The sequence below is a fragment of the Argopecten irradians genome, unplaced genomic scaffold, assembly GCF_041381155.1.
Source record: "Argopecten irradians isolate NY unplaced genomic scaffold, Ai_NY scaffold_0880, whole genome shotgun sequence".
NCBI lineage: Eukaryota > Metazoa > Mollusca > Bivalvia > Pectinida > Pectinidae > Argopecten > Argopecten irradians.
The window spans coordinates 1-25,196 of NW_027188347.1; the positions used below are offsets into that span (position 1 = coordinate 1).

The 25,196-nt window shown below is 35.8% G+C and overlaps 1 long non-coding RNA gene and 15 other non-coding genes across 16 annotated transcripts; all 16 read left to right on the forward strand.

The window, feature by feature from the left end:
• The first annotated feature begins 911 nt into the window (after window positions 1-911).
• Trnas-cga (transfer RNA serine (anticodon CGA)) lies at window positions 912-993 on the forward strand. Its single transcript has one exon. It is a non-coding gene; the product is annotated as a tRNA-Ser (tRNA).
• Window positions 994-4,608: 3,615 nt separating this feature from the next.
• Window positions 4,609-4,690, forward strand: Trnas-uga (transfer RNA serine (anticodon UGA)). The gene has a single exon. It is a non-coding gene; the product is annotated as a tRNA-Ser (tRNA).
• An 864-nt stretch (window positions 4,691-5,554) lies between these two features.
• Trnas-cga (transfer RNA serine (anticodon CGA)) lies at window positions 5,555-5,636 on the forward strand. Its single transcript has one exon. It is a non-coding gene; the product is annotated as a tRNA-Ser (tRNA).
• Window positions 5,637-6,770: 1,134 nt separating this feature from the next.
• Trnas-uga (transfer RNA serine (anticodon UGA)) lies at window positions 6,771-6,852 on the forward strand. Its single transcript has one exon. It is a non-coding gene; the product is annotated as a tRNA-Ser (tRNA).
• Window positions 6,853-7,717: 865 nt separating this feature from the next.
• Window positions 7,718-7,799, forward strand: Trnas-cga (transfer RNA serine (anticodon CGA)). Its single transcript has one exon. It is a non-coding gene; the product is annotated as a tRNA-Ser (tRNA).
• A 1,130-nt stretch (window positions 7,800-8,929) lies between these two features.
• Window positions 8,930-9,011, forward strand: Trnas-uga (transfer RNA serine (anticodon UGA)). The gene has a single exon. It is a non-coding gene; the product is annotated as a tRNA-Ser (tRNA).
• Window positions 9,012-9,876: 865 nt separating this feature from the next.
• Window positions 9,877-9,967, forward strand: Trnas-cga (transfer RNA serine (anticodon CGA)). The gene has a single exon. It is a non-coding gene; the product is annotated as a tRNA-Ser (tRNA).
• A 1,130-nt stretch (window positions 9,968-11,097) lies between these two features.
• On the forward strand, window positions 11,098-11,179 carry Trnas-uga (transfer RNA serine (anticodon UGA)). The gene has a single exon. It is a non-coding gene; the product is annotated as a tRNA-Ser (tRNA).
• Window positions 11,180-12,043: 864 nt separating this feature from the next.
• Trnas-cga (transfer RNA serine (anticodon CGA)) lies at window positions 12,044-12,125 on the forward strand. The gene has a single exon. It is a non-coding gene; the product is annotated as a tRNA-Ser (tRNA).
• Window positions 12,126-13,265: 1,140 nt separating this feature from the next.
• Window positions 13,266-13,347, forward strand: Trnas-uga (transfer RNA serine (anticodon UGA)). The gene has a single exon. It is a non-coding gene; the product is annotated as a tRNA-Ser (tRNA).
• Window positions 13,348-14,211: 864 nt separating this feature from the next.
• Window positions 14,212-14,293, forward strand: Trnas-cga (transfer RNA serine (anticodon CGA)). The gene has a single exon. It is a non-coding gene; the product is annotated as a tRNA-Ser (tRNA).
• Window positions 14,294-15,425: 1,132 nt separating this feature from the next.
• Window positions 15,426-15,507, forward strand: Trnas-uga (transfer RNA serine (anticodon UGA)). Its single transcript has one exon. It is a non-coding gene; the product is annotated as a tRNA-Ser (tRNA).
• Window positions 15,508-16,372: 865 nt separating this feature from the next.
• Window positions 16,373-16,454, forward strand: Trnas-cga (transfer RNA serine (anticodon CGA)). Its single transcript has one exon. It is a non-coding gene; the product is annotated as a tRNA-Ser (tRNA).
• Window positions 16,455-17,587: 1,133 nt separating this feature from the next.
• Window positions 17,588-17,669, forward strand: Trnas-uga (transfer RNA serine (anticodon UGA)). The gene has a single exon. It is a non-coding gene; the product is annotated as a tRNA-Ser (tRNA).
• An 862-nt stretch (window positions 17,670-18,531) lies between these two features.
• On the forward strand, window positions 18,532-18,613 carry Trnas-cga (transfer RNA serine (anticodon CGA)). Its single transcript has one exon. It is a non-coding gene; the product is annotated as a tRNA-Ser (tRNA).
• A 3,502-nt stretch (window positions 18,614-22,115) lies between these two features.
• Window positions 22,116-23,618, forward strand: LOC138313732 (uncharacterized). Its single transcript, XR_011207252.1, has 2 exons — window positions 22,116-22,982; window positions 23,479-23,618. It is a non-coding gene; the product is annotated as an uncharacterized lncRNA (long non-coding RNA).
• The last annotated feature ends 1,578 nt before the right edge of the window (window positions 23,619-25,196 follow it).

The following is a 25,196-nucleotide window of genomic DNA, read 5'->3' on the forward strand; positions in this document are numbered from 1 at the left end:
ATCCAATGGGATCTTCCCGCGTAGGTTCGAACCCTGCTCGCGACGTCAATTTTTAGAGAAATATCAAATTATCATTGGATCAATCATAACAGCAGCATTTACTGTATTAAATTTTTATTTTGGTACTTATCATCAATGTTTCGTTATTACAAATTACGACATGAATCCTATCTATTGCTCCTAATCGTTGAAAATTTCTTTTCGCCATTCAGAAAGATTACTGAGAACATTTAACTTATAGCGACTGCATAATCAAATCAAAAACTGATTCCAGGAAATTCCCTTGTGGGCACAGGATTTCATAGAGGGGTGAATGTTTCTGAGCCTGCTGATTGGGTATTCAGGACGCTTCAGTTTCAAATGTTTAATGTGTGGGTTGGGCAATACATGAAAATGTAAAATATGAAAAGAAATTTTAAACTTCTGTCAAGTCTGTTTCTGACAGGGGGAGGTAACCAATATTGGAATTAATGACTTTTTGGTCAATTTTTGGTGCGAAATTCAACATAAAATGATACCGCCCACATAAAAATTTAGCAAGATGGTAGATCTTAATTTCTTTTTATTCACAGGTATGCGAGAAACCATTCTTCCAAATTAGTGACAGACAACCAGACTTGAAAACTTCTTTTGACCAGGATAGTGGCAAACATTAACATTGTCGTCTATGGGAAATCATTTGGTTCTGCGGTCTCTGAAAAGGGTAGAGACACTTTTTTGAGACTAGATTTAGCAAACAATCACCATGTAACATTACAATAAACGATTGTTCTCCATCCGTTATCAAAGGTCAAATGAAAATTAGAGACACCCTGTGGTATCTTTGACTACCATTTCAATTGGTATAATAAAAATCGATTTCCTATGAATTCATTTGGAGTGAAATCTGACCAACAATCAGTTGTCACATAGTCGCGATGGCCGAGTGGTTAAGGCGTTGGACTCGAAATCCAATGGGATCTTCCCGCGTAGGTTCGAACCCTACTCGCGACGTCCTTTTTTGGATAAATATTAAATCCACCCGGGTTCATAACATACATTTTATGTTATAACAGCACGAAAACGTTGTTTCCTTTTATATTGAACTATGTTGTCAGATATAGCGAATGTTTCGTCATTCGAAAACAATTCATACTTTAATTTCGAAATTGTAAAATAGGTTTACGCTGTTCAAGATAGTTATTCTTGGTGGCTTCAATTTCTTTGATTGATGTCTTTAAGTAGAAGTTATTTACAATTTAGGCAAGAGCATACAAGTAAAATGTTATGAAAAGTTCTGGAAAGTTATTGCTCAATCCAACTGATGCTGAGTAAGGTTTAGACTACAATATGAACTGCATAACCAATGCAAACACAGAATCTTGGGAACCCCTTTGAGCAAAAGATTCGATAGGAACATGAAAGATTTGTCGATGTCCCCTGATTGAATATTATGGTGACACGATTTGCTACCGTTCGGTGCTGCAGAATCAGATGGCAGCTGCCATTTAAAGAACGGGAGAGTGGAGCAATGTAAGAATAGAATAGTAGAGAGAAATGGAGAGAGCAGTGTGAGGGAACAATTGGAGAGCTATAGACATGAGGTATAACTAAAAAATATAGGAATTCGTAGTTTAGTGTTTTTCGCAATTAAGCGTATTGGAGCGCATTTATGTGATCATGGTACGGGTTCTGACATATAGATATAAATGTGTTTGTAGTTCATTGATCAAAACGGAATGGAAAAATCTTTTTTAGAAGTTTGTTTATACATTATTCGAATTGTAAGATATTAGATATGACCTCTTTTCAAAATTTGTCCTTTTGTGGTACAAGACCTTTAAATGTTGTATTCAGAAAGAACATTGGATCTGTGGAAAACACTTTACACATTGGTCTCATGTCGGAACCGTCATTTGGTGCTCTTGTGTATGAGATTCGATAAGAAGTAGCATACACTAGTACACAAAGGAGACCGGGCGTAATATTCATTTAAACTCATTCAGAAATCGGTTGAAAGCAAATTGTCCCATGAATCCTCGTTGATACTGATATGATGTTTTTTTCAGGACATGTTGTCACATCGAAACAATCACATGTTATACGGCTTCTAAAAAACATAATGATCATTATACACCCCGCGAAGTAGATAAAACATCCATATCATAATCAACCCTCTTTTTTTCGAAATTTGTAAATAGAGACTTAGGAGAAAATATTGCCAAGGGCCCTTTCTTTTAAAACTTAACACGGTTTTTTAATACCTACTAACAGTACTTTAACCACAACTCTGGTAATAAAATCAATTTTCGAATGAGAATCAAATAACCTGAGGTTGAAAACTTCATCAACAATAGGCAGCAGATCCGAAAAGTCGCGGATTGCCCAAGTGGTTAAGGGCGTTGATCTTGAAATCCAATGGGAGATCTTCCCGCGTAGGTTCGAACCCTGCTCGCGATCAACGTCAATTTTTAGAGAATATAATCAAATAGTATCATTGGATCGATAATTATAACAGCAACATTTTTACTGTATTCACAAAATTTTTATTTTTGGTACATTATTCATCAATGTTCGTTATTACAAATTACGACATGAATCCTATCTATCTGCTCCTAAACGTTGAAAAATTTCTTTTTCGCCATTCAGAAAGATTACTGAGAACATTTAACTTATAGCGACTGCATAATCAAATATCAAAAACTGATTCTCAGGAAATTCCCTTTGTGGACACCACAGGATTCTCAAAGAGGGGCGAATGTTTCTGAGCCTGCTGATTGGGTATTCAGGACGCTTCAGTTTCAAATGTTTAATGTGTGGGTTGGGCAATACATGAAAATGTAAAATATGAAAAGAAATTTTAAACTTCTGTCAAGTCTGTTTCTGACAGGGGGAGGTAACCAATATTGGAATTAATGACTTTTTGGTCAATTTTTGGTGCGAAATTCAACATAAAATGATACCGCCCACATAAAAATTTAGCAAGATGGTAGATCTTAATTTCTTTTTATTCACAGGTATGCGAGAAACCATTCTTCCAAATTAGTGACAGATGACCAGACTTGAAAACTTCATTTGACCTGGATAGTGGCAAACATTAACATTGTCGTCTATGAGAAATCATTTGGTTCTGCGGTCTCTGAAAAGGGTAGAGACACTTTTTTGAGACTAGATTTAGCAAACAATCACCATGTAACATTACAATAAACGATTGTTCTCCATCCGTTATCAAAGGTCAAATGAAAATTAGAGACACCCTGTGGTATCTTTGACTACCATTTCAATTGGTAAAAGATAAAAATCGATTTCCATGAATTCCATTTGAGTGAAATTCTCGACCAATCAAACCAGAATTTGTCACATAGTCGCGATGGCCTGAAGTGTGTTAAGGCGTATAGACTCGCAAAAACTCCCTGGGATCTATCCCGCGTATGTAATCTCGAACCTCTATCCTCGCCGACGTCCCTTAATTGGATAAATAATAAATCCACCCGTTTCATGAACATACAATTTATGTTATAAACATCACGAAAACGATTGAGTATCCTTTTATATAGAACAATGTTGTCAGATATAGCGAATGTTCTTCGCCGTCATTCGAAAACAATCCATACATAAATAAATTATACGAAATTGTAAAATAGTATTACGCTGGGTATCGAAAGATAGTTATTCTTGGCTGGCTTCAATTTCTTTGATTGATGTCTTTTAAGTAGAAGTTATTTACAATTTAGGCAAGAGCAATACAAGTAAAATGTTTATGAAAAAGTTCTGGAAAGTTATTGCTCAATCCAACTGATGCTGAGTAAGGTTTAGACTACAATATGAACTGCATAACCAATGCAAACACAGAATCTTGGGAACCCCTTTGAGCAAAAGATTCGATAGGAACATGAAAGATTTGTCGATGTCCCCTGATTGAATATTATGGTGACACGATTTTGCTACCGTTCGGTGCTGCAGAATCAGATGGCAGCTGCCAATTAAAGAACGGGAGAGAGGCAAGATGAGGATATGATAACAAAATTGAATACTTAGTTTAGTGTTTTGAATTGTGGAGCGCTAGAATCATGGTGACAACTATGATAAATGTTTGATCAAACGGAATGGAAAATCTTTTTAGAAGTTTGTATACATTATTCGAATGCTAAGATATAAGATATGACCTCTTTCAAAATTGTCCTTTGTGGACAAGACTTTAAATATTTATTCAGCATGGACAGTGGAACACTTTCACATTGTCTCATGTGGAAAGTCATTTGGCTCTGTGTTAATCATAAGACGTAGCTACATGTACCACAAAGGAGAGGGGCGTTATTTTTAACCATCAGAAATGCTGAATGCTGTCATGAATCCGTGATACTGATATGTTGTTTTTTTTCATTTGTAGTCACATCGAACACACTTGATATACGTTTTAAAACATAATGATCATTTACGCAAGTAGATAACTCATACAAATTCAACCCTTTTTTTCGATATTTGTAAATTAGGTGAGAAATTTGCCAAGGCATTTTTTTAAACTAAACACGTTTTTAAACTTTAATAGTTAACCACAAACTCTGGAATAAATCAATTTCGAATGAATTCAACCGAGGTGAAATCTCACCAACAATAGGCAGTCGTAAAGTCGCGATGGCCGAGTGGTTAAGGCGTTGGACTTGAAATCCAATGGGATCTTCCCGCGTAGGTTCGAACCCTGCTCGCGACGTCATTTTTAGAGAAATATCAAATTATCATTGGATCAATTATAACAGCAACATTTACTGTATTAAATTTTTATTTTGGTACTTATCATCAATGTTTCGTTATTACAAATTACGACATGAATCCTATCTATTGCTCCTAAACGTTGAAAATTTCTTTTCGCCATTCAGAAAGATTACTGAGAACATTTAACTTATAGCGACTGCATAATCAAATCAAAAACTGATTCCAGGAAATTCCCTTGTGGACACAGGATTTCAAAGAGGGGCGAATGTTTCTGAGCCTGCTGATTGGGTATTCAGGACGCTTCAGTTTCAAATGTTTAATGTGTGGGTTGGGCAATACATGAAAATGTAAAATATGAAAAGAAATTTTAAACTTCTGTCAAGTCTGTTTCTGACAGGGGAGGTAACCAATATTGGAATTAATGACTTTTTGGTCAATTTTTGGTGCGAAATTCAACATAAAATAATACCGCCCCAATTAAAATTTAGCAAGATGCTAGATCTTAATTTCTTTTTATTCACAGGTATGCGAGAAACCATTCTTCCAAATTAGTGACAGACAACCAGACTTGAAAACTTCTTTTGACCAGGATAGTGGCAAACATTAACATTGTCGTCTATGGGAAATCATTTGGTTCTGCGGTCTCTGAAAAGGGTAGAGACACTTTTTTGAGACTAGATTTAGCAAACAATCACCATGTAACATTACAATAAACGATTGTTCTCCATCCGTTATCAAAGGTCAAATGAAAATTAGAGACACCCTGTGGTATCTTTGACTACCATTTCAATTGGTATAATAAAAATCGATTTCCTATGAATTCATTTGGAGTGAAATCTGACCAACAATCAGTTGTCACATAGTCGCGATGGCCGAGTGGTTAAGGCGTTGGACTCGAAATCCAATGGGATCTTCCCGCGTAGGTTCGAACCCTACTCGCGACGTCCTTTTTTGGATAAATATTAAATCCACCCGGGTTCATAACATACATTTTATGTTATAACAGCACGAAAACGTTGTTTCCTTTTATATTGAACTATGTTGTCAGATATAGCGAATGTTTCGTCATTCGAAAACAATTCATACTTTAATTTCGAAATTGTAAAATAGGTTTACGCTGTTCAAGATAGTTATTCTTGGTGGCTTCAATTTCTTTGATTGATGTCTTTAAGTAGAAGTTATTTACAATTTAGGCAAGAGCATACAAGTAAAATGTTATGAAAAGTTCTGGAAAGTTATTGCTCAATCCAACTGATGCTGAGTAAGGTTTAGACTACAATATGAACTGCATAACCAATGCAAACACAGAATCTTGGGAACCCCTTTGAGCAAAAGATTCGATAGGAACATGAAAGATTTGTCGATGTCCCCTGATTGAATATTATGGTGACACGATTTGCTACCGTTCGGTGCTGCAGAATCAGATGGCAGCTGCCATTTAAAGAACGGGAGAGAGCAAGATGAGGATATGATAACAAAATGAATACTTAGTTTAGTGTTTTGAATTGTAGAGCGCTAGAATCATGGTGACAACTATGATAAATGTTTGATCAAACGGAATGATGGTATTTCTTTTTAAAAGTTTGTATACATTATTCGAATGATAAGATATAAGATATGACCTCTATCAAAATTGTCCGATGTGGACAAGACTTTGATATTTATTCAGCATGGACAGTGAAACACTTTCACATTGTCTCATGTGGAAAGTCATTTGGCTCTGTGGTAATCATAAGACGTAGCTACATGTACCACAAAGGAGAGGGCGTTCATTTTTAACCATCAGAAATGCTGAATGCTGTCATGAATCCGTGATACTGATATGTTGTTTTTTTCATTAGTAGTCACATCGAACACACTTGATATACGTTTAAAACATAATGATCATTTACGCAAGTAGATAACTCATACAAATTAACCCTTTTTTCGATATTTGTAAATTAGGGGAGATATTTGCCAAGGCATTTTTTTAAACTAACACGTTTTTAAACTTTAATAGTTAACCACAACTCTGGAATAAATCAATTTCGAATGAATTCAACCGAGGTGAAATCTCACCAACAATAGGTAGTCGTAAAGTCGCGATGGCCGAGTGGTTAAGGCGTTGGACTTGAAATCCAATGGGATCTTCCCGCGTAGGTTCGAACCCTGCTCGCGACGTCATTTTTAGAGAAATATCAAATTATCATTGGATCAATTATAACAGCAACATTTACTGTATTAAATTTTTATTTTGGTACTTATCATCAATGTTTCGTTATTACAAATTACGACATGAATCCTATCTATTGCTCCTAAACGTTGAAAATTTCTTTTCGCCATTCAGAAAGATTACTGAGAACATTTAACTTATAGCGACTGCATAATCAAATCAAAAACTGATTCCAGGAAATTCCCTTGTGGACACAGGATTTCAAAGAGGGGCGAATGTTTCTGAGCCTGCTGATTGGGTATTCAGGACGCTTCAGTTTCAAATGTTTAATGTGTGGGTTGGGCAATACATGAAAATGTAAAATATGAAAAGAAATTTTAAACTTCTGTCAAGTCTGTTTCTGACAGGGGGAGGTAACCAATATTGGAATTAATGACTTTTTGGTCAATTTTTGGTGCGAAATTCAACATAAAATGATACCGCCCACATAAAATTTAGCAAGATGTAGATCTTAATTTCTTTTTATTCACAGGTATGCGAGAAACCATTCTTCCAAATTAGTGACAGACAACCAGACTTGAAAACTTCTTTTGACCAGGATAGTGGCAAACATTAACATTGTCGTCTATGGGAAATCATTTGGTTCTGCGGTCTCTGAAAAGGGGTAGAGACACTTTTTTGAGACTAGATTTTAGCAAACAATCACCATGTAACATTACAATAAACGATTGTTCTCCATCCGTTATCAAAGGTCAAATGAAAATTAGAGACACCCTGTGGTATCTTTGACTACCATTTCAATTGGTATAATAAAAATCGATTTCCTATGAATTCATTTGGAGTGAAATCTGACCAACAATCAGTTGTCACATAGTCGCGATGGCCGAGTGGTTAAGGCGTTGGACTCGAAATCCAATGGGATCTTCCCGCGTAGGTTCGAACCCTACTCGCGACGTCCTTTTTTTGGATAAATATTAAATCCACCCGGGTTCATAACATACATTTTATGTTATAACAGCACGAAAACGTTGTTTGCTTTTATATTGAACTATGTTGTCAGATATAGCGAATGTTTCGTCATTCGAAAACAATTCATACTTTAATTTCGAAATTATAAAATAGGTTTTCGCTATTCAAAATAGTTGTTCTTGGTGGCTTCAAATTCTTTGATTGGTGTCTTTAAGTAGAAGTTATTCACTATTTAGGCAAGAGCATACAAGTAAAATGTTATGAAAAGTTCTGGAAAGCTATTGCTCAATCCAACTGATGCTGAGTAAGGTTTAGACTACAATATGAACCGCATAACCAATTCAAACACAGAATCTTGGGAACCCCTTTGCGCAAAAGATTCGATAGGAACATGAAAGATTTGTCGATGTCCCCTGATTGAATATTATGGTGACACGATTTTCCACCGTTCGGTGCTGCAGAATCAGATGGCAGCTGCCATTTAAAGAACGGGAGAGAGCAAGATGATGATGTAATAACAAAATGAATAATTAGTTTAGTGTTTTGAATTGTGGAGCGCTAGAATCATGGTGACAACTATGATAAATGTTTGATCAAACGGAATGGTATTTCTTTTTAGAAATTTGTATACATTATTCGAATGCTAAGATATAAGATATGACCTCTTTCAAAATTGTCCTTTGTGGACAAGACTTAAATATTTATTCAGCATGGACAGTGGAACACTTTCACATTGTCTCATGTGGAAAGTCATTTGGCTCTGTGTTAATCATAAGACGTAGCTACATGTACCACAAAGGAGAGGGCTTCATTTTTAACCATCAGAAATGCTGAATGCTGTCATGAATCCGTGATACTGATATGTTGTTTTTTTCATTAGTAGTCACATCGAACACACTTGATATACGTTTAAAACATAATGATCATTTACGCAAGTAGACAACTCATACAAATTAACCTTTTTTCGATATTTGTAAATTAGGTGAGATATTTGCCAAGGCATTTGTTTAAACTAACACGATTTTAAACTTTAATAGTTAACCACAACTCTGGAATAAATTGATTTCGAATAAATTCAACCGAGGTGAAATCTCACCAACAATAGGTAGTCGTAAAGTCGCGATGGCCGAGTGGTTAAGGCGTTGGACTTGAAATCCAATGGGATCTTCCCGCGTAGGTTCGAACCCTGCTCGCGACGTCATTTTTAGAGAAATATCAAATTATCATTGGATCAATTATAACAGCAACATTTACTGTATTAAATTTTTATTTTGGTACTTATCATCAATGTTTCGTTATTACAAATTACGACATGAATCCTATCTATTGCTCCTAAACGTTGAAAATTTCTTTTCGCCATTCAGAAAGATTACTGAGAACATTTAACTTATAGCGACTGCATAATCAAATCAAAAACTGATTCCAGGAAATTCCCTTGTGGACACAGGATTTCAAAGAGGGGCGAATGTTTCTGAGCCTGCTGATTGGGTATTCAGGACGCTTCAGTTTCAAATGTTTAATGTGTGGGTTGGGCAATACATGAAAATGTAAAATATGAAAAGAAATTTTAAACTTCTGTCAAGTCTGTTTCTGACAGGGGGAGGTAACCAATATTGGAATTAATGACTTTTTGGTCAATTTTTGGTGCGAAATTCAACATAAAATGATACCGCCCACATAAAAATTTAGCAAGATGGTAGATCTTAATTTCTTTTTATTCACAGGTATGCGAGAAACCATTCTTCCAAATTAGTGACAGATAACCAGACTTGAAAACTTCTTTTGACCAGGATAGTGGCAAACATTAACATTGTCGTCTATGGGAAATCATTTGGTTCTGCGGTCTCTGAAAGGGGTAGAGACACTTTTTTGAGACTAGATTTAGCAAACAATCACCATGTAACATTACAATAAACGATTGTTCTCCATCCGTTATCAAAGGTCAAATGAAAATTTGAGACACCCTGTGGTATCTTTGACTACCATTTCAATTGGTATAATAAAAATCGATTTCCTATGAATTCATTTGGAGTGAAATCTGACCAACAATCAGTTGTCACATAGTCGCGATGGCCGAGTGGTTAAGGCGTTATTAGGGTTGGACTCGAAATCCAATGGGATCTTCCCGCGTAGGTTCGAACCCTACTCGCGACGTCCTTTTTTGGATAAATATTAAATCCACCCGGGTTCATAACATACATTTTATGTTATAACAGCACGAAAACGTTGTTTGCTTTTATATTGAACTATGTTGTCAGATATAGCGAATGTTTCGTCATTCGAAAACAATTCATACTTTAATTTCGAAATTGTAAAATAGGTTTACGCTGTTCAAGATAGTTATTCTTGGTGGCTTCAATTTCTTTGATTGATGTCTTTAAGTAGAAGTTATTTACAATTTAGGCAAGAGCATACAAGTAAAATGTTATGAAAAGTTCTGGAAAGTTATTGCTCAATCCAACTGATGCTGAGTAAGGTTTAGACTACAATATGGACCGCATAACCAATTCAAACACAGAATCTTGGGAACCCCTTTGAGCAAAAGATTCGATAGGAACATGAAAGATTTGTCGATGTCCCCTGATTGAATATTATGGTGACACGATTTGCTACCGTTCGGTGCTGCAGAATCAGATGGCAGCTGCCATTTAAAGAACGGGAGAGAGCAAGATGAGGATATGATAACAAAATGAATACTTAGTTTAGTGTTTTGAATTGTGGAGCGCTAGAATCATGGTGACAACTATGATAAATGTTTGATCAAACGGAATGGTATTTCTTTTTAGAAATTTGTATACATTATTCGAATGCTAAGATATAAGATATGACCTCTTTCAAAATTGTCCTTTGTGGACAAGACTTAAATATTTATTCAGCATGGACAGTGGAACACTTTCACATTGTCTCATGTGGAAAGTCATTTGGCTCTGTGTTAATCATAAGACGTAGCTACATGTACCACAAAGGAGAGGGCGTTATTTTTAACCATCAGAAATGCTGAATGCTGTCATGAATCCGTGATACTGATATGTTGTTTTTTCCATTAGTAGTCACATCGAACACACTTGATATACGTTTAAAACATAATGATCATTTACGCAAGTAGATAACTCATACAAATTAACCCTTTTTTCGATATTTGTAAATTAGGTGAGAAATTTGCCAAGGCATTTTTTTAAACTAACACGATTTTAAACTTTAATAGTTAACCACAACTCTGGAATAAATCGATTTCGAATAAATTCAACCGAGGTGAAATCTCACCAACAATAGGCAGTCGTAAAGTCGCGATGGCCGAGTGGTTAAGGCGTTGGACTTGAAATCCAATGGGATCTTCCCGCGTAGGTTCGAACCCTGCTCGCGACGTCATTTTTAGAGAAATATCAAAATATCTTTGTATCAATTATAACAGCAGCATTTACTGTATTAAATTTTTATTTTGGTACTTATCATCAATGTTTCCTTATTACAAATTACGACATGAATCCTATCTATTGCTCCTAATCGTTGAAAATTTCTTTTCGCCATTCAGAAAGATTACTGAGAACATTTAACTTATAGCGACTGCATAATCAAATCAAAAACTGATTCCAGGAAATTCCCTTGTGGGCACAGGATTTCATAGAGGGGTGAATGTTTCTGAGCCTGCTGATTGGGTATTCAGGACGCTTCAGTTTCAAATGTTTAATGTGTGGGTTGGGCAATACATGAAAATGTAAAAAATGAAAAGAAATTTTAAACTTCTGTCAACTCTGTTTCTGACAGGGGGAGGTAACCAATATTGGAATTAATGACTTTTTGGTCAATTTTTGGTGCGAAATTCAACATAAAATAATACCGCCCAATTAAAATTTAGCAAGATGCTAGATCTTAATTTCTTTTTATTCACAGGTATGCGAGAAACCATTCTTCCAAATTAGTGACAGACAACCAGACTTGAAAACTTCTTTTGACCAGGATAGTGGCAAACATTAACATTGTCGTCTATGGGAAATCATTTGGTTCTGCGGTCTCTGAAAAGGGTAGAGACACTTTTTTGAGACTAGATTTAGCAAACAATCACCATGTAACATTACAATAAACGATTGTTCTCCATCCGTTATCAAAGGTCAAATGAAAATTTGAGACAACCTGTGGTATCTTTGACTACCATTTCAATTGGTATAATAAAAATCGATTTCCTATGAATTCATTTGGAGTGAAATCTGACCAACAATCAGTTGTCACATAGTCGCGATGGCCGAGTGGTTAAGGCGTTGGACTCGAAATCCAATGGGATCTTCCCGCGTAGGTTCGAACCCTACTCGCGACGTCCTTTTTTGGATAAATATTAAATCCACCCGGGTTCATAACATACATTTTATGTTATAACAGCACGAAAACGTTGTTTGCTTTTATATTGAACTATGTTGTCAGATATAGCGAATGTTTCGTCATTCGAAAACAATTCATACTTTAATTTCGAAATTGTAAAATAGGTTTACGCTGTTCAAGATAGTTATTCTTGGTGGCTTCAATTTCTTTGATTGGTGTCTTTAAGTAGAAGTTATTTACTATTTAGGCAAGAGCATACAAGTAAAATGTTATGAAAAGTTCTGGAAAGCTATTGCTCAATCCAACTGATGCTGAGTAAGGTTTAGACTACAATATGAACTGCATAACCAATTCAAACACAGAATCTTGGGAACCCCTTTGGGCAAAAGATTCGATAGGAACATGAAAGATTTGTCGATGTCCCCTGATTGAATATTATGGTGACACGATTTGCCACCGTTCGGTGCTGCAGAATCAGATGGCAGCTGCCATTTAAAGAACGGGAGAGAGCAAGATGAGGATATGATAACAAAATGAATACTTAGTTTAGTGTTTTGAATTGTGGAGCGCTAGAATCATGGTGGCAACTATGATAAATGTTTGATCAAACGGAATGGAAAATCTTTTTAGAAATTTCCATTCCGTTTATACATTATTCGAATGCTAAGATATAAGATATGACCTCTTTCAAAATTGTCCTTTGTGGACAAGACTTTAATATTTATTCAGCATGGACAGTGGAACACTTTCACATTGTCTCATGTGGAAAGTCATTTGGCTCTGTGTTAATCATAAGACGTAGCTACATGTACCACAAAGGAGAGGGCGTCATTTTTAACCATCAGAAATGCTGAATGCTGTCATGAATCCGTGATACTGATATGTTTTTTTTTTTTCATTAGTAGTCACATCGAACACACATGATATACGTTTAAAACATAAAGATCATTTACGCAAGTAGATAACTCATACAAATTAACCTTTTTTCGATATTTGTAAATTAGGGGAGATATTTGCCAAGGCATTTTTTTAAACTAACACGATTTTAAACTTTAATAGTTAACCACAACTCTGGAATAAATCGATTTCGAATAAATTCAACCGAGGTGAAATCTCACCAACAATAGGCAGTCGTAAAGTCGCGATGGCCGAGTGGTTAAGGCGTTGGACTTGAAATCCAATGGGATCTTCCCGCGTAGGTTCGAACCCTGCTCGCGACGTCATTTTTAGAGAAATATCAAAATATCTTTGTATCAATTATAACAGCAGCATTTACTGTATTAGATTTTTATTTTGGTACTTATCATCAATGTTTCGTTATTACAAATTACGACATGAATCCTATCTATTGCTCCTAATCGTTGAAAATTTCTTTTCGCCATTCAGAAAGATTACTGAGAACATTTAACTTACAGCGACTGCATAATCAAATCAAAAACTGATTCCAGGAAATTCCCTTGTGGACACAGGATTTCAAAGAGGGGCGAATGTTTCTGAGCCTGCTGATTGGGTATTCAGGACGCTTCAGTTTCAAATGTTTAATGTGTGGGTTGGGCAATACATGAAAATGTAAAATATGAAAAGAAATTTTAAACTTCTGTCAAGTCTGTTTCTGACAGGGGGAGGTAACCAATATTGGAATTAATGACTTTTTGGTCAATTTTTGGTGCGAAATTCAACATAAAATAATACCGCCCAATTAAAATTTAGCAAGATGCTAGATCTTAATTTCTTTTTATTCACAGGTATGCGAGAAACCATTCTTCCAAATTAGTGACAGACAACCAGACTTGAAAACTTCTTTTGACCAGGATAGTGGCAAACATTAACATTGTCGTCTATGGGAAATCATTTGGTTCTGCGGTCTCTGAAAAGGGTAGAGACACTTTTTTGAGACTAGATTTAGCAAACAATCACCATGTAACATTACAATAAACGATTGTTCTCCATCCGTTATCAAAGGTCAAATGAAAATTAGAGACACCCTGTGGTATCTTTGACTACCATTTCAATTGGTATAATAAAAATCGATTTCCTATGAATTCATTTGGAGTGAAATCTGACCAACAATCAGTTGTCACATAGTCGCGATGGCCGAGTGGTTAAGGCGTTGGACTCGAAATCCAATGGGATCTTCCCGCGTAGGTTCGAACCCTACTCGCGACGTCCTTTTTTGGATAAATATTAAATCCACCCGGGTTCATAACATACATTTTATGTTATAACAGCACGAAAACGTTGTTTCCTTTTATATTGAACTATGTTGTCAGATATAGCGAATGTTTCGTCATTCGAAAACAATTCATACTTTAATTTCGAAATTGTAAAATAGGTTTACGCTGTTCAAGATAGTTATTCTTGGTGGCTTCAATTTCTTTGATTGGTGTCTTTAAGTAGAAGTTATTTACAATTTAGGCAAGAGCATACAAGTAAAATGTTATGAAAAGTTCTGGAAAGTTATTGCTCAATCCAACTGATGCTGAGTAAGGTTTAGACTACAATATGAACTGCATAACCAATGCAAACACAGAATCTTGGGAACCCCTTTGAGCAAAAGATTCGATAGGAACATGAAAGATTTGTCGATGTCCCCTGATTGAATATTATGGTGACACGATTTGCTACCGTTCGGTGCTGCAGAATCAGATGGCAGCTGCCATTTAAAGAACGGGAGAGAGCAAGATGAGGATATGATAACAAAATGAATACTTAGTTTAGTGTTTTGAATTGTGGAGCGCTAGAATCATGGTGACAACTATGATAAATGTTTGATCAAACGGAATGGAAAATCTTTTTAGAAATTTGTATATACATTATTCGAATGCTAAGATATAAGATATGACCTCTTTCAAAATTGTCCTTTGTGGACAAGACTTTAATATTTATTCAGCATGGACAGTGGAACACTTTCACATTGTCTCATGTGGAAAGTCATTTGGCTCTGTGTTAATCATAAGACGTAGCTACATGTACCACAAAGGAGAGGGCGTTATTTTTAACCATCAGAAATGCTGAATGCTGTCATGAATCCGTGATACTGATATGTTGTTTTTTTCATTTGTAGTCACATCGAACACACTTGATATACGTTTAAAACATAATGATCATTTACGCAAGTAGATAACTCATACAAATCAACCCTTTTTTCGATATTTGTAAATTAGGTGAGAAATTTGCCAAGGCATTTTTTTAAACTAACACGTTTTTAAACTTTAATAGTTAACCACAACTCTGGAATAAATCAATTTCGAATGAATTCAACCGAGGTGAAATCTCACCAACAATAGGCAGTCGTAAAGTCGCGATGGCCGAGTGGTTAAGGCGTTGGACTTGAAATCCAATGGGATCTTCCCGCGTAGGTTCGAACCCTGCTCGCGACGTCATTTTTAGAGAAATATCAAATTATCATTGGATCAATTATAACAGCAACATTTACTGTATTAAATTTTTTATTTTGGTACTTATCATCAATGTTTCGTTATTACAAATTACGACATGAATCCTATCTATTGCTCCTAAACGTTGAAAATTTCTTTTCGCCATTCAGAAAGATTACTGAGAACATTTAACTTATAGCGACTGCATAATCAAATCAAAAACTGATTCCAGGAAATTCCCTTGTGGACACAGGATTTCAAAGAGGGGCGAATGTTTCTGAGCCTGCTGATTGGGTATTCAGGACGCTTCAGTTTCAAATGTTTAATGTGTGGGTTGGGCAATACATGAAAATGTAAAATATGAAAAGAAATTTTAAACTTCTGTCAAGTCTGTTTCTGACAGGGGGAGGTAACCAATATTGGAATTAATGACTTTTTGGTCAATTTTTGGTGCGAAATTCAACATAAAATAATACCGCCCAATTAAAATTTAGCAAGATGCTAGATCTTAATTTCTTTTTATTCACAGGTATGCGAGAAACCATTCTTCCAAATTAGTGACAGACAACCAGACTTGAAAACTTCTTTTGACCAGGATAGTGGCAAACATTAACATTGTCGTCTATGGGAAATCATTTGGTTCTGCGGTCTCTGAAAAGGGTAGAGACACTTTTTTGAGACTAGATTTAGCAAACAATCACCATGTAACATTACAATAAACGATTGTTCTCCATCCGTTATCAAAGGTCAAATGAAAATTAGAGACACCCTGTGGTATCTTTGACTACCATTTCAATTGGTATAATAAAAATCGATTTCCTATGAATTCATTTGGAGTGAAATCTGACCAACAATCAGTTGTCACATAGTCGCGATGGCCGAGTGGTTAAGGCGTTGGACTCGAAATCCAATGGGATCTTCCCGCGTAGGTTCGAACCCTACTCGCGACGTCCTTTTTTGGATAAATATTAAATCCACCCGGGTTCATAACATACATTTTATGTTATAACAGCACGAAAACGTTGTTTCCTTTTATATTGAACTATGTTGTCAGATATAGCGAATGTTTCGTCATTCGAAAACAATTCATACTTTAATTTCGAAATTGTAAAATAGGTTTACGCTGTTCAAGATAGTTATTCTTGGTGGCTTCAATTTCTTTGATTGATGTCTTTAAGTAGAAGTTATTTACAATTTAGGCAAGAGCATACAAGTAAAATGTTATGAAAAGTTCTGGAAAGTTATTGCTCAATCCAACTGATGCTGAGTAAGGTTTAGACTACAATATGAACTGCATAACCAATTCAAACACAGAATCTTGGGAACCCCTTTGGGCAAAAGATTCGATAGAAACATGAAAGATTTGTCGATGTCCCCTGATTGAATATTATGGTGACACGATTTGCTACCGTTCGGTGCTGCAGAATCAGATGGCAGCTGCCATTTAAAGAACGGGAGAGAGCAAGATGAGGATATGATAACAAAATGAATACTTAGTTTAGTGTTTTGAATTGTGGAGCGCTAGAATCATGGTGACAACTATGATAAATGTTTGATCAAACGGAATGGAAAATCTTTTTAGAAATTTGTATACATTATTCGAATGCTAAGATATAAGATATGACCTCTTTCAAAATTGTCCTTTGTGGACAAGACTTTAATATTTATTCAGCATGGACAGTGGAACACTTTCACATTGTCTCATGTGGAAAGTCATTTGGCTCTGTGTTAATCATAAGACGTAGCTACATGTACCACAAAGGAGAGGGCGTTATTTTTAACCATCAGAAATGCTGAATGCTGTCATGAATCCGTGATACTGATATGTTTGTTTTTTTTTCATTAGTAGTCACATCGAACACTCTTGATATACGTTTAAAACAAATTGATCATTTACGCAAGTAGATAACTCATACAAATTAACCCTTTTTTCGATATTTGTAAATTAGGTGAGAAATTTGCCAATGCATTTTTTTAAACTTACACGTTTCTAAACTTTGATAGTTAACCACAACTCTGGAATAAATCAATTTCGAATAAATTCAACCGAGGTGAAATCTCACCAACAATAGGCAGTCGTAAAGTCGCGATGGCCGAGTGGTTAAGGCGTTGGACTTGAAATCCAATGGGATCTTCCCGCGTAGGTTCGAACCCTGCTCGCGACGTCATTTTTAGAGAAATATCAAATTATCATTGGATCAATTATAACAGCAGCATTTACTGTATTAGATTTTTATTTTGGTACTTATCATCAATGTTTCGTTATTACAAATTACGACATGAATCCTATCTATTGCTCCTAAACGTTGAAAATTTCTTTTCGCCATTCAGAAAGATTACTGAGAACATTTAACTTACAGCGACTGCATAATCAAATCAAAAACTGATTCCAGGAAATTCCCTTGTGGACACAGGATTTCAAAGAGGGGCGAATGTTTCTGAGCCTGCTGATTGGGTATTCAGGACGCTTCAGTTTCAAATGTTTAATGTGTGGGTTGGGCAATACATGAAAATGTAAAATATGAAAGGAAATTTTAAACTTCTGTCAAGTCTGTTTCTGACAGGGGGAGGTAACCAATATTGGAATTAATGACTTTTTGGTCAATTTTTGGTGCGAAATTCAACATAAAATGATACCGCCCACATAAAATTTAGCAAGATGGTAGATCTTAATTTCTTTTTATTCACAGGTATGCGAGAAACCATTCTTCCAAATTAGTGACAGATAACCAGGCTTGAAAACTTCTTTTGACCAGGATAGTGGCAAACATTAACATTGTCGTCTATGGGAAATCATTTGGTTCTGCGGTCTCTGAAAAGGGTAGAGACACTTTTTGAGACTAGATTTAGCAAACAATCACCATGTAACATTACAATAAACGATTGTTCTCCATCCGTTATCAAAGGTCAAATGAAAATTAGAGACACCCTGTGGTATCTTTGACTACATTTCAATTGGTATAATAAAAATCGATTTCCTATGAATTCATTTGGAGTGTAATCTGACCAACAATCAGTTGTCACATAGTCGCGATGGCCGAGTGGTTAAGGCGTTGGACTCGAAATCCAATGGGATCTTCCCGCGTAGGTTCGAACCCTACTCGCGACGTCCTTTTTTGGATAAATATTAAATCCACCCGGGTTCATAACATACATTTTATGTTATAACAGCACGAAAACGTTGTTTCCTTTTATATTGAACTATGTTGTCAGATATAGCGAATGTTTCGTCATTCGAAAACAATTCATACTTTAATTTCGAAATTGTAAAATAGGTTTACGCTGTTCAAGATAGTTATTCTTGGTGGCTTCAATTTCTTTGATTGATGTCTTTAAGTAGAAGTTATTTACAATTTAGGCAAGAGCATACAAGTAAAATGTTATGAAAAGTTCTGGAAAGTTATTGCTCAATCCAACTGATGCAGAGAGTAAGGTTTAGACTACAATATGAACTGCATAACCAATTCAAACACAGAATCTTGGGAACCCCTTTGGGCAAAAGATTCGATAGAAACATGAAAGATTTGTCGATGTCCCCTGATTGAATATTATGGTGACACGATTTGCTACCGTTCGGTGCTGCAGAATCAGATGGCAGCTGCCATTTAAAGAACGGGAGAGAGCAAGATGAGGATATGATAACAAAATGAATACTTAGTTTAGTGTTTTGAATTGTGGAGCGCTAGAATCATGGTGACAACTATGATAAATGTTTGATCAAACGGAATGGAAAATCTTTTTAGAAATTTGTATACATTATTCGAATGCTAAGATATAAGATATGGCCTCTTTCAAAATTGTCCTTTGTGGACAAGACTTTAATATTTATTCAGCATGGACAGTGGAACACTTTCACATTGTCTCATGTGGAAAGTCATTTGGCTCTGTGTTAATCATAAGACGTAGCTACATGTACCACAAAGGAGAGGGCGTTATTTTTAACCATCAGAAATACTGAATGCTGTCATGAATCCGTGATACTCATATGTTTTTTTTTTCATTAGTAGTCACATTAAACACACTTGATATACGTTTAAAACATAATGATCATTTACGCAAATCTCACCAACAATAGGCAGTCGTAAAGTCGCGATGGCCGAGTGGTTAAGGCGTTTTAGACTTCCGGTTTAGGATGTGAATGGACGGCGATTTCGTTGATGACAAAGTTCAATCGTAAGTCAACCCTTACGTTTGGGTATATAATCCAAATTGTTGCATTGTATTAACATATACATTTGTGCTTCGTATAAAACTGTGTAAATGTAATTCTGTGGCTGGTGCTCTAGCTTTTTGAGCCATTTTATGATGGACTCGGCCGGAGGCGGCCAAAATGGCCGCACGAAATTTTACAAGAAGGACTGCACGTACTTGGTGAATGTACGGGACAATAAATCAGTCCTTCCTATGGAACTTATTCGAGCAATTGAGGAAATATGTGATGTTGGTTCATAATATGCATGTGTGCCTAAGGGTGGGGACTCGTATGAAGTGACAATGAATGGAATGGCTAGCGGACAATTTTTATTAAATGGTGTTGAAGTGAAGGGGCGTACGTGTGAGGTCACAGAAGTGGTAAAATCGTATTTAGTAGTATCCTTTCTGCATATTCCTGCTTATATTTCGGATGATGAAATAAAAAAACAAATTGTTGCAGTAAGGAGTGACTGTGCATTCTCCGATCAAACGTAGATGCTATCCGGGTACCGACATAGCGGACGGCACGCGCATCGTGAAGGTCAAACTACCCCCCGGCTTGCCATCACTTCCATATACTGTGAGAATTGAGAATGCATATTACCGAGTTGTACATAACGATCAAAAGAGAATGTGCACTATGTGTCATTCTGTGGATCATGTGTTTAGGGATTGTCCGGAGTTTAAATGCTTCAAATGTAAAGGACAGGGTCACTTTGCGAGAAATTGCACGACCCCACCCTGTACTCGGTGTGGCATAGTCCGTGCTGATTGCATGTGTGACATGTCGCCTGTCAACGTTGACGAGGACATGGAGAGTTCTAGGGACAGTCATTCACGTGCTCTGTGCGAGGTATGTGGGAAATTTGAATGCCGGTGCGATGACGACACGTGCACAGGCTGTTTCAAATTTTGGAAGTCAGGGACGATTTTTACATTTGCAATTAGAAATGGATAACAATACATTGAATTTATTTAACGTTTATGCTCCTAATGTTTTAGCTGATAAAGTTGATTTTTTTAATTTCATAAATAATTATATTCATGATGGAAGTTATGATAACGTTATGATTGCAGGCGACTTTAACACTACTCTAGCAAAAATAGACCGGTCCGGTGCTACACAACATTTGAATGATTTAGGTGTTAAAAGTCTGCTTGAAATAATTAATACGTATAAAGTGGTTGATCTGTGGAGAAAACGAAACAAAGAAAGTCCAACATATTCTAGAAAACAGATCAGGAATGGCAAGTTATCCCAAAGTCGTATAGACTTTTTTCTTGTATCTAAAGCATTAACGAGCTGTGTACAAAATATTTTTTACACGGACACATCTTTTAGTGACCATGGATTTGTCACCTTGTTCTTGGATATTGAAAATGTAAAAAAGGACCCAGGTATGTGGGTACTCAATAACTCTTTTTTGTCGCAAGAAGACTATGTACTGAAAATTAAAAATATTATATCTACTGCAGAGCAGGAAGAATTATTGGAGCAGGATATCTTGGTATGGTGGGATAATTTAAAGTATCGTATTAAAAAAGTATCACAGTTGTATGGTAGAGATCGAAAAAAGTTTTTGAACGAAAGGTTTATTATGATACAAAACAAAATTAGTGACCTTTCTGCCAAGTTAGCCGGCTCCCATAACCCTGTATTGGTACAACAAATGCACGAGGTAAAGTCTGAAATAGAGGCCCTAGAGGAAGAAAAATGTAAAGGGTCAATTTTACGGTCAAAGGCTAAGTGGGCTATAGAGAGTGATCGCAGTACGTCCTACTTTCTGCAGTTGGAAAAATATAGACAAAATTTCAATTCTATTAAGCTACTTCAAAATGTTAATGGTGAATTGTTGCACCAAACCAGTAACTTATTAGACGAGATTTATAAATTTTACAATGAACTGTATTCTTGTGTCTCTGTTGAAGCTGATGAAACCGATGATTTTTTATGTAATATCGACAAAAAAGTCTCCTGCAAAGATAATAAGTGTTTAGCAGCTGCCGTATCAGGTGATGACGTTGAGTTAGCTTTAAAGGGTATGTCTAGTAATAAAAGTCCTGGCCAGGATGGGTTAACCGTGGAGTTTTATCGTAAGTTTTTGCCCGACTTCAAAGAATTATTTTTGCGAGTTATAGGGGACATTCAAGAAAGGGGGGAACTGTCAAGGTCCATGAAGCTTTGGGTAATTAGTCTATTTTAAAAAAAAAGAGGTGATAAGTCTAATCTTAAAAATTGGAGACCTATAAGTCTTTTAAATGTCGACTATAAAATTTTAGCTCGAATAATGTCTGACCGATTGAAAAAGGTTTTACCGTCTATTGTTTCGCCTTTTCAAAGCTGTTGCATTATGGGTCGCGATATCGCTGATAATATCAGTAATGTGCGTGACATAATAGATTTAGCTACTGTGGCCAAGTGGACTATTCCACCACTAATTAGTTAATTGGTATTTTATTAATTTGATTGTATTGTATATTGATACATGGGTTGTATATTGTTTTAATTTCATTTGTTTTAAAGTAATTTCTTTCAGGTCAATGTAATGTTGATGTCTCACTGAATTATGTATCACAGAGTGTGGTAAGTGCTCTGTGATATACAAGTAATGTATATATGTAGAGTGAGCTCACTCACTCTGCCTGGTGAGCTATAAATAGATTTTACCTGTGTATGTATGAAGTATGTATAGTCATGTGACTTGTCTTTGTGAATGTCCACTATTAAATGTACTGTCCATGTCCTGTGTGCATGTAGAGTAAAGTCCAGTGTTTGACCTTGACCTGACCTATCTGACCTGTTGTTTTATTGGTTAATATATTTTTGGAGGGAAAGTCTTTGTCCAAAAATTAGACAGTAGCTTGAGATCTGGGGAAGGAGCAACATCTCCCCTTTTTGGAGATATATATCATGATACGCGCCAATTAGCTACAAACCCAAATGTAAGTCTAATACTTTTTATATTATCTTTTTACATATTATTTTGGTATCTAAAGTATGGTAATTAAGAAATGTAGATTTATTCAATTAATTATTGAGTAAGTGTATACATTTTGTATAGAGTGGAATTCGAAATAGATTGTAACTTAAATTTGTTATATCTCTAAATCCAGTATGAATTTAGTAACTGTGTAATTTGTGTATGTGTTTTAAAAGTAATTGTGTATGGTTTTATACTTGTTACTGATTGATTTATTTATAAATCTTTCAGTGGAATCATGTAGATGTCTGCTATTGTGCTGTATACATTATAAGCATAAGCAACCCTTTACCCATAGTTGAGGTAAGCAACATACACATTATAGTTAGAAATGCTTTGTATATTAATCTGATAAAGTAAGATATTATTGAATTTGCTATAATATGTAACCCACTGTAATTGGTATATTTATGTGTATATTGGAATAATATCTATTTTCCATATTGTACTAGTTTTAATGGTGTTAAGTGTGCAAGTGGATTATTTCCCCTTGTTCGTAACAAGTGGGTTACTTCCCCTTGTTACCTGACAAGCGGATTACCTCCCCTTGTGTATATTGTACTCTTTATGTATATTTATAATGTATAGGGTAAATATTTCTTTTTATCTATCATGCTAATGCATGGTTGTAAGGTAATGGTTACTACCTTTACTGATAGGAAATTATAAAGTTTTACTTATGTATTTGTATCTATATAACTGTGATATTTCGATAGGGATAACTTGTCTAGTGTACACGTTGAGTATTGTATGTTAGTTATGGTAGCGATCCTAATGTACTTTTATTTATATGTTTCAGGGTTCTATCTACATGTCTATCTATCTATATCTATATCAATAAGCAGATACATGTACGTACATCCATTGTTGTATATGGACCAACTGAACCCACATGCAGGCAGTACAATATTTATGGTGAATAAATACCAGTGAACCCGACCCGGTTGTCCCTGAGTTTTAATTGCTAAGATCCAGTTCGCAACCCGGTTACAAATTGGCGCCCATGTAGGGACCTGCATGGAACATGAGAGGAATTCAGTTGGAGTTTTCAAGTTACCATATATTCCTGATGGCAAAGTTGATGTGAATTGTGCAGTGCCTATATAGTCCTGTGTTTGGATATATAGTTAGTGTGTTGGACATACATATATTTCATTTGGAGTATACCTTGAATTCTATATGGAGGTGAACCCGATGCCGGATGATGTCCACTCGATTTGTGATACAGCATACGGTAGGTGATGTTGATCAAGACTGAACTTTACATTATTACTGTAATGATAGACCACCACAGTGAGGTGACCATGGAACTTTGTAAAGAATTACTCTGTTGATTAACCATGATTGCTGATGTGACCTTGACCCCTGAACTTTCCGTTCACATGTATCCTTATGCATATACCTTATAATTACAAGTGATTCAGTTGGAGAATCCAGAAGTGCCTGATTTGTGAAAAGAACATTTATTATAAAGTTAACCAGCTGTGATTGAACATTTAGGTAGGAAATTTATTCTTTAATATTGATTTACATGCTTATTTGATAATTCTTTGGTCAATTTGATTTTTTGCTACTAGTCATTTATATATCATGTAAACTTTGATGAAATACCTTTTTTTTCTAATTTCATTTTGATTACACTTGACCAATTTGAACTTTTTTTGTTGTCAATTAGACTTCGGGTTTGTTGGCAGACAGTAAGTGATACTTCCTTCGCTAAATTATTTTTTTTGTTATTTCTCTTAGTTTTTTGTCCTTTGCTATAAATTATAGTGGTACTTGTTTTTTGGGAACGTCTTTTGGATAGGATTTATAGGTTTTTTTTTCTGACAACACCTGACTACAACAGAGACACAGTCCTGTGTACATTACATGTATTGTATGTGTGAGAAAACGGGTGTTGTGGTGTTACATGTTCAGTGTTCTGTGTTTGTACTTTGTGTTCTTTTGCAGGTTAGGTAGTACAGGTATATGCGTGTTATTCTATCACTTGATATATATGTGCTGAGTTGTCTTCCTTTATTTCATCTTCGTTGCAGGTGTTAGGTGGAAATTGTGTACATTTGCTTATATTCCAGTACATCTTACCATCAAAGGCAAGTATGCTTTTAAGGAGGATATTTTGGAAGGGTCTCAGGAAGCCACTAAGACTACTTACAGCTCACAAGTACGACAGCATTCATGATTTTGATGAGCTGAGGGCAGCGGTACGTAAAGTAGAGAAGGAAGAAATGGAACCGGAGGCTACCTCCAAGAAAGCTGTATCCAAGATGGCCAGTACATCTGCAGACACCCCGGAACATGCTTCATCTGAGATGCAAGAGTTAAAGGCAATGATCAATCAGCTCAGCACTGAAGTGTCCAAGGTGAGAGCCTGGCAAGACAAAAAGGATGGAAGGGAAACGGGGAAGAGTAAGAGGACAGACCAGCCACCTACTCAGCGACGAGAGGAAAGGACATGCTGGAGATGTGGACAGGTGGGTCACCTGAAACTTAATTGTCGTGTCCGATTGGATC